This window comes from Sorghum bicolor, chromosome 1, assembly GCF_000003195.3.
Source record: "Sorghum bicolor cultivar BTx623 chromosome 1, Sorghum_bicolor_NCBIv3, whole genome shotgun sequence".
Classification (NCBI taxonomy): Eukaryota; Viridiplantae; Streptophyta; class Magnoliopsida; order Poales; family Poaceae; genus Sorghum; species Sorghum bicolor.
The window spans coordinates 20,271,897-20,281,455 of record NC_012870.2 but is presented as its reverse complement, the minus strand read 5'-3'; positions in this window follow the sequence as shown (position 1 = coordinate 20,281,455).

Here is a 9,559-nt window from a genome sequence, read left to right as displayed (position 1 = left end):
TCGCCCACCGTGTTCAGCAGTCTCCAGGGCGTATGTCAGCTCATCCTTTTCTCTATTTGGCCGCCAGGTGCCGCTTTCAACTAATCCTCTAGCATAGGCCATTCTCTGTCCTACTCTCTCGAGCTTTTCGCCGTACACTATCTTTCCGGTCTCTAGGTCTATGATTCCTCCGTGACCGAAGAACCAATACTTGGCGCGCTCAGGCCAGTGCATTGATTCTGGTTCGATCCCTCTTCCAAGAATCTCCTAATCCAGCTTTTGCCACTTAGGAATAGCAGTCCTGTAGCACCTGAACTCAAGTGATGGTGGTATTGCTTTTGTTTAGCATTTTCCTGATTCTTGACCATCCGTGCCTGACCCTCTTCTGAGTTCTTAAACTCTACGAACTCATCCCAAAAAGGCCTCAACTTGACGTAGGCCTTGTTGGTGAAATCTGGTGTCCGGCCTTGTGCAACAAAAGTCTTGTATAATGTCTTCTTCCAAGCCTGAAATTGTTTGGCCATCTTCTGCATAGCCCAGATTTTAACCTTCTCCTTCAAAGCTTCATCCTGTGTATCGAGCGTGAAATGTTGAAGGATATCTAGCCAAATTAATTTCTTATCACGATCTGAGACAAAACTAATATTAAGGTTATCTTTCCGTTGCCTCCATTCACGAGCACTGACCGGGAGCCTGTCCCTTACAAGGTAGCCACAGTGCGTAATAAATTTTTTAGAATTAGCCCCAAGTACTTGTCCTGTACCCTCATCAAATTCCGACAGAATGTACCGACCCTCCAACGGCTTCTTCGGGCCGCGCACTTTTCTACTCTTCTTAGAAGTTGTCGCCGATTTAGAGGGCTACACAAACAAGTATAAATATATTAGTATAAATGTCATTTATTTTAATTTCATATATATACATATATACTAGATTGTAGATAGTCCTCATCAAGATTGTCTCCCACAAGCTACGTTACACGAGTACGGGTACGAGTATCGGATACAATACGTATCGAATACGCGGATACACACTTTCTAAAAACAAAACCCACTAAAATGGTGTATCCAAGTATCCGTATCCGCGTACCCGACGAGTATCGGATACGGATACGTCATCCCTCTTGGAGTATCCGTGTAACATAGCCCACAAGTTCTTCATAATCAGCAAAGTACTGACTCCCATCATCTTCGCCTTGGGAATCTTGATTGGCGCCGCTGTTGATTAGGTCCATCATTGCATCATCCATGTTGTCATTCGGATTGGCCATTTCTACAATAAGGGCTAACATAAACTAATTACAACTAAGAGCTAACATAAACTAATTACAACTAAGGGCTAACATAAACTAAGGGCTAACATAATACAAAAGATAAAATATAAAATAGAAATTATACATCTCATCTCAATATCTATCCCTACTAACTAATCATACTTTTCACATTTTGTATAATTTTTTGCAAGTAAACATGGCCAGGAACGACAATAACTGCTCGGTGCCGGCTGGAGAAGATCGAAGCTCGGCACGGCGCAAGGAGGGTCCTTGGCTCGGGCCAAGGACGAGGGTCGGTGCAAGGAGCTCGGCGGTGGCGGCGCTCTGTACGTCCTCGGCTCGGGCCGAGGACGAGGGTCGTCGGTGCCGCGCGTAGAAGAAGAAGGTCCTCGGCTCGGGTCGTCGGAGCTCGACGCGACGCTCCGTACGGTCCTCGGCTCGGGCCGGGGACGAGGGGTGGCGGCGGTGGCGGCGGCGGCGCTCCTGGGCTCGAGACGACGACGGCGCTTGGCCGGGGACAAGGGCGCGATGCGACGGCAGGGAGCGGCGCGCGGCGGAGGAAAACTAGGGCTCAGTCGAACTAGATCGAGGAGAAAGACGACTGTTTGCTTATATACACGCGGAGACCTTTAGTCCCGGGGGCCAGCAAAGCGGACCACTGTCCCGACCTTACCAGCACCGTAGGTTTACTGATCAATGAAGCCCTTCAACCTACTATCTTTTCTTACAAACTCAACCAAGCCTAACCAAACCCCATGCTAACGACATGTTCTTGATATTGATTGAGTTTTGGTCCCGGTCGGTGATACGCATCGGGACTAAAGGTCCACCTTTTAGTCCCGGTTCCTGGCTAGAACCGGGACTAAAGGCAACTTTTAGTCTCGGTTCTAGCCAGGAACCGGGACTAAATGTATTTTTGTTGTTTCATATTTATTTATGCTTATAATAATTAGATTAATGTTGTTAATTGCATAGTAAATAGAATAATAGGTATTAATTTGTTAAAAAATAATAGTTCCATTTCTTTTTGCCTAATTGCTTACATAATAAATTTGAAAACATAAAATCTTTTCATCACTTATATTAGCAAACTTAAATATAAAAAATAATTAGTATTTTGTTAGTGCAAAAATGTATTATTTAATTTTAATATCTTAAAGTATATGTTTTTGATAGAAAATTTGTTTATGCATTATTTAAACATAAATTTTGTTTATTTATCATCATTTATCTCCAAAATCATGATATACGTGATATTCAACATTACATCGGATTATTTTTTAAAGATTTTTCTCTATTTCTTATTTATTTATGCTTACAACAATATTCTCCATTACATCGGATTATCTCTACCAACTTTGTATTCAAATTGTTTTCATTTCAAGTCATCAAATGGGTTATTTGACCAAGTTTGACCAAAGTCAAAGCATTGCTTTTTAGAAACACACACTTTGACCGAACCCTATATGGTCCCAAATGGAAAAGTAATGAATACAAAGTTTGTTGCACTCATCAAGTTCTACATTTGGTCTAATGGTCAACTTTTCTTTTGGAAAAGTTTGAACCGCTCAATTTTAAATTTTGAAAAAATTCATAGCCACGCATCGGTTTTCGGAACCCTAGATGTTCTCGAATGGAAAAGTCATGAATACCAATATTGTTGCACTCATCAAAATCTACATTTAATATATAGACCATTTTTGCATTTGACAAAGTGTTGGGAAGGTGTAGTTCAAAATCCACAATTGACACATATAGTTTCATATAGTTTGTGTGAGATTCAAGAATTGGTGGGTATTGTGAACTTAAACTTTCTCAAATGGAAAAATTGTCTATATAAAAAGTTTAGATCTTGATGATATCTAACAACTTGGTATTCAAAAATTTTTCATTTTAAGTAATTTAGTTTGTCATTTGACCAAGTGTGACCAAAACCCGTCTTGGATTTTGAACAAATGTGCTTAGGATTGGCTCAAATTTATCCAAATGGAAAAATGGACAATATATCAAATGTAGATCTTGATGATCTCTACCAACTTTGTATTCAAATTTTTTTCATTTCAAGTCATCAAATGGGTTATTTGACCAAGTTTGACTATTTTTGCATTTGACAAACAATTGACACATCTCTTATAATAGCAAACTTAAATGTCATTTCATTATTTGAAATGATATAAAATAAGAAAAACTAATATAAACATCTTAAGTTACAATTGTGACATACACATACTCTATTGCAATCTATTTATTAGGCGAGCACAATAGTGATCTTCTTTTTGACGTATGTTCCTTGGTCATGATCTTGTAACCATGGAGTGTCCTCGGCATTTATCAGTATGCTCGGATCTTTGGTCACATTGAAAGGCGTGATTCGGTCATCCCTTTCATAATCTTCTGAAATATCTGACTTGTCCTCAATTCCCACAATGTTTCTTTTCTCTGAGAGAACTATATGGCGTTTTGGCTCATTTATTGATTTGTTGTCATTTTTCACTCTCTTCTGTTTTGTAGACATGTCTTTCACATAGAACACCTGATTCACATCAGCAGCAAGGACGAATGGTTCATCTTTGTAACCAACATTGTTGAGGTCCACTGTTGTCATTCCATAGTCTTTGTCAACTGTCACCCCGCCTCCGGTAACCTTCACCCATTGGCATCGGAACAAAGGGATTTTAAAATTAGGTCCGTAGTCTAGTTCCCAAATCTCCTCTATACGACCATAATATGTTTGTCTGTTTCTATTCGGGTCTATGGCGTCTACGCGAACTCCACTATTTTCGTTCGTGCTTTTTTTATCTTGGCCTAGGGTGTAAAATGTATTTCCATTTATCTCGTACCCTTTGTACGTGAGGATGTGCCATGATGGTTGCCTAGCCAACAAATACAGTTGCTCATCAATCTGGTCATTACCCTGACATTCTTTTCGTAACCAATCACTGAAAGTGTCTATGTGCTGACGCATAAACCAAGCTTCATTCTTCTCTGGGAATTGGGATCGTAGGAAGTCCTTGTGTTTCGTGACATACGGCTCCACCACGGATGAGTTTTGAAGAACTGTGTAGTGTGCTTTATTGAAAGAATCGTCCCCCATACCGACGTATGTTTTCTTTCCTAGTGTTCCCTTTCCACTCAGTCTCCCCTCGTGTCGCGATTCAGGAACACTAATTGGGTCAAGTTCAGGAATGAATTCAACATAGAACTCAATGACCTCCTCTGTCCCATAGCCCTTTGCGATGCTTCCTTCTGGCCGAACACGTTGGTGCACATATTTCTTCAGAACTCCTATAAACCTCTCGAAGGGAAACATATTATGTAGGAACACAGGACCCAGAATATTGATCTCCTTGACTAGATGAACTAGGAGGTGTGTCATGATATCAAAGAAGGATGGAGGGAACACTAACTCAAAGCTGACAAGACATTGAACCACATCATTCTGTAAAGCAGCTAGTTCTAGTGGATTGATTGCCTTCTTAGAAATTGCATTGAGGAATGCACATAGCTTTACGGTGGCTAGACGTAATTGCAACTGGAAGCAATTGCGTCATAAGCACATGGCAGTCATGCGACTTTAAGTTCAAAAATTTCTTCTCAAGCACATTAATTATACCTTTTATATTAGAGGAGAATCTAGATGGGACCTTGATGCTGCTTAAGCATTCAAATATGATTTCTTTCTCTTCATTTCTAAGAGTGTAGCTAGCAGGTCTTAAATATTGGCGTCCATCATCTGTCTTCTCTGGATGCAGGTTGTCTCGTTCTTCCATGCGTTGCAAGTCTTGTCGTGCTTCAAGTGAATCCTTAGGCTTACCATATACACCCATGAATCTTAGAAGGTTCATACAAAGATTTTTTGTTAGGTGCATGACGTCGATCGCATTTCGGACCTCTAGGACTTGCCAATAGGTTAGCTCCCAAAATATTGACTTCTTCTTCCACATGGGTGCATGACCTGCTGCATCTTTTGGAACTGGTTGGCTGCCTTGTCCCTTACCAAAAACTACTTTCACATCCTTAACCATCTCAAATACATCTTCTCCAGTTCTATTGCGAGGCTTGCATCGGTGGTCTACCTTACCTTTAAAATGCTTTCCTTTCTTTCTAACTGGGTGATTCATAGAAAGAAATCGATGATACCCAAGGTACATGACCTTTCTGCATTTTTTCAAATATATACTATCAAGGTCATCAAAACAGTGTGTGCATGCATTATATTCCTTGTTTGTCTGCCCTGAAAGATTACTTAGAGTAGGCCAATCATTGATTGTCACAAACAACAGTGCTCGCAGGTCGAAGTGTTCCTGTTTGTACTCATCCCACACACGAACACCTGTTTCACTCCATAAAAGGAGTTCTTCAATTAATGGCCTTAGATAGACATCAATGTCATTGCCTGGTTGCTTCGGGCCTTGGATGAGCACCGACATCATAATGAACTTTCGCTTCATGCATAACTATGGAGGAAGGTTGTAGATACATAGTGTAACAGGCCAAGTGCTATGACTACTGCTCTGCTCACCAAAAGGATTCATACCGTCCGTACTTAAAGCGAACCTTAAGTTTCTTGCGTCTTTTGCAAACTCTGGAAATTCCCTGTCTATTGCTCTCCACTGGGACCCATCAGCAGGGTGTCTCAACATGTTATCTACTTTACGGTCTTCTTTGTGCCACCGCAACAATTTTACATGGTCCTTATTTCTAAAAAGACATTTCAGACGTGGTATTATAGGAGCATACCACATAACCTTTGCAGGGATTTTTTTCTGGGACGTTCTTCCCCCTCAACATTGCTAGGGTCATCTCGTCTGATCTTATACCGTGATGCTTTACATACGGGGCATTCATCTAAATTCTCGTAGTCCTTGCCACGGTATAGGATGCAGTCGTTAGGACATGTATGTATCTTCTTGATTTCTAATCCCAAAGGACAGACGATCTGTTTTGCTTCGTATGTAGTAGTGGGCAGTTCATTAGGCTTCGACAATATTTTTTTTGGATCTTCAGTAATTGCCCAAATGCCTTATCGGATACACCATTCTGTGCCTTCCATTTTAACACCTCCAGTGTTGTACCCAGTTTTTTTTGCCCATCCTGGGCAGATGGGTATAGTAATTTCTTGTGATCTTCTAACATGTGGTCAAACTTTGTCTTCTCTTTTTCACTTTCGCAATCTTTCTGTGCATCACGAATGACATCACCAAGAGCATCATCTTCAACAGATGCGCCTTCTGCACCTGCCTCGTCTTCAGCTTCTCCCATTGTTGTATCACCGAAGTCACCGTATTGAGCAATAATGTCGTCAGGCTCCAACTGTTCTTCTTCACCTTCTTCCATCATTATCCCGTTTTCTCCATGCTTGGTCCAACAAATATAGTTTGGCATAAAACCCGACTTCAACAAATGTGAGTGAATAGAATATTCCTTCAAATTCTGACACAAGGCACATGGGAAACATATGAATCCATCCCGCTTGTTTTTCTCGGCCACTCTTAAGAAATAATGCACACAATCAATGAATTCTTTGGAGCGGCGATCGGCATTGTACATCCAATGACGTGTCATTGTCTGCATTGCAACGTAAAGTATTATAAGTTTCTAATTTTTATACAGAAATTAAAGTAACAAATAACCTAAAATTCTCTATTTCTAGTTTTTCTAAACTAGCAAAATTAAAAAGACATAAAAGTTCTCTATTTTCTAACTAATCATGAAATGTGGCATGCATACTAGTTATAATTAACTAATTAACCATGTCATAAAGTGCAAATTAAAGAAATATAAGTTTCTAATTTTTAATAGAGAAATTAAAGTAACAAAAAACCTAAAATTCTCTATTTCTAATTTTTCTAAACAAGCAAAATTAAAAAAGCACAAAAGTTCTCTATGTTTCTAACTAATCATGAAATATGGTATGCATACTAGTTATAATTAACTAATTAACCTTGTCATAAATTGCAAATTAAAGTATTATAAGTTTTTAATTTTTAATAGAGAAATTAAAGTAACAAAAAACCTAAAATTCTCTATTTCTAATTTCTCTAAACAAGCAAAATTAAAAAAAGCACAAAAATTCTCTATTTTCCTAAATAATCATGAAATGTGGTATGCATGCTAGTTATAATTAACTAATTAAATCGGTCAAAAATTGCAAATTAAAGTATTATATGATTTTAATTTTTTTCTAAACTAAATAAAATAAAAAACATATTATCACTATTTCTCTAAAAAAACGTGTCGCTGTTGAGAAGACGATGAAGCTAATAACCTCTTAAAAAAACCATAAAATAAAAAACAATATACATAACACTAGGAAATGACATATGCCGCTGCTAAATGTTGAGAAGATTAAGCTAGTGACCTATTAACAAGTCGATGACGGCGTAGAAATGATGAAATGAATCAATAGCCGGAGATGAGAGCCAGAACAAGCAACTCCAAATGAAGAACACAGCAAAAGAGTGAAGATCGATGGGCTCGGCCAGGGGAAGAAGAGTTTAAATATGGAGAAGGACATTTAGTCCCAGTTCCTTTTAAAAACTGGATCTAAATTCCAATACTAGTCCCGGCTGGTGAGACGGATAGGGACAACAGCTTTTAATCCGATTTGTAACTAAAGGCTAGGCTTTTGTCCCGGTTCGTGAGACCAACTGGGACTAAAGGTCCCCTCTGCCGATGTCTGACACCATAGCTGTTGGACAGGGGACTTTTAGTCCTGGTTGGTCTTACCAACCGGGACTAAATATGTTTTTGTTCTGGACGCTGATTGGGCCGAGATTATTATTCATTTTGAGCAAGTGACCAAATGCCTCTGTACTAGTGTAGCAGTGTGGAGTGCACAAAAGGGATGGATGTTCAGAATTCCCTTCTTTTACCGACGAACACGTTTTATCAGTGGGCGACACGCGAAACACAGGCTCAGAAGCAAAAAATGCTACGGTTGGTCAGGGTCCTAAGACTAAGAGTGTTTGACAAAGATGCTACTACCAACTCCTATTCTCGCAAATGCAGGTATGCTAAATGCAGTAATGCGCGTGCGTGGAGACCACAGACGAACGCAGAACGCGCGCGCGCGCTGCCAGTGGCCAGTGGCCGGCGGCGATCGGGACCAGGGCCAAGCCAGCGCTGCACGGCATCGATCGTGTGATCCACGCGCATGGTTATTGGGTGAGCCCAGCCCTCCACTTTAGCCTGGGCCGGGGGGGGGGGGGGGGGGGGGGGGGGTGGGGCAAGGCCAAGGCGGCGACGTTTGACTCCGATCCGCTGCTGGAACGCTGAGGCCGGATGTCTCGCTGTCGTACGTGCCGTGCTTCCGCTCCGTCGTCGGCGCACTGACTCCGGCGCGGACTTGGATAAGGATCAGCGCGCGCACCGCGCAGCAGGCAGGCAGAATCCGTGCGTGCTCTCCTCGACGCGCGTGTTCCAGTTCCACCGCGACTCGTGTTCATTTTCATGTCTTCCGTTCTCGCGTCGCCGTCGCCGCTTTTTGGACTAGCGCTTTTAGCTTTTCACCGTGCGCACCCCAACTCATCGTGTCGTCTTGATGCGGTTTATGTTGGCGCGCACGTTTCTGTCCACCAGGGTAGGTTTGGGACGATGGAACTCTCGATCGATCGCCAGGTTAGCAATGTATAGTAGTAGGAGGAGTGTGCACGCATGCAGTGGGGTCTCCATTTCGCAGCACCTACCTCTATTTGCATTGCACGTAGTAGATGGCATTTTAATGTGGTGCATTGAACTCAGATTTTGAACGCAGACGTTACACTCTTCTCCCCTATATATCCCAAAAATGGCACCACGTGACTTATTTGGTGACCACTATTTCTGTTAGTATAATATAAGTACTCCAGATTCTAGAAGAGGTGTTGTTCTACGGTGGTGTTATCCTATGGTCTTGTTTAGATGTGCATGTATTCCGCTCAATCTACATAGATTAGAGTGGACTAGATGTGCATATATTCTGCTCAATCTACATAGATTAGAGTGAATTAGAATGAAACTCTTCATTCAATACATATAGATTGAAGTGGATATACATGCATCCAAACAAGACCTTAGGTGATTTGAGTTGAGTGGAGCTGACAAATTCACGTGGAGTAATTTGATCGCGCTACCCAACATACCTTTTAATATTTTGATGTCATATTAAGTTGTATAAGCCGGTTAATTCAATCGAATACGTCAAACGTAACTGAGTATTCACTTATATACTTTAACAGCTTGGAAGAGATCTCTTTTTTTTTTAACGAAGGGAAGAGATCTCGTTTGATCAATATTATATAGTAGCAGTTCGGGGGGGGGGGGGGG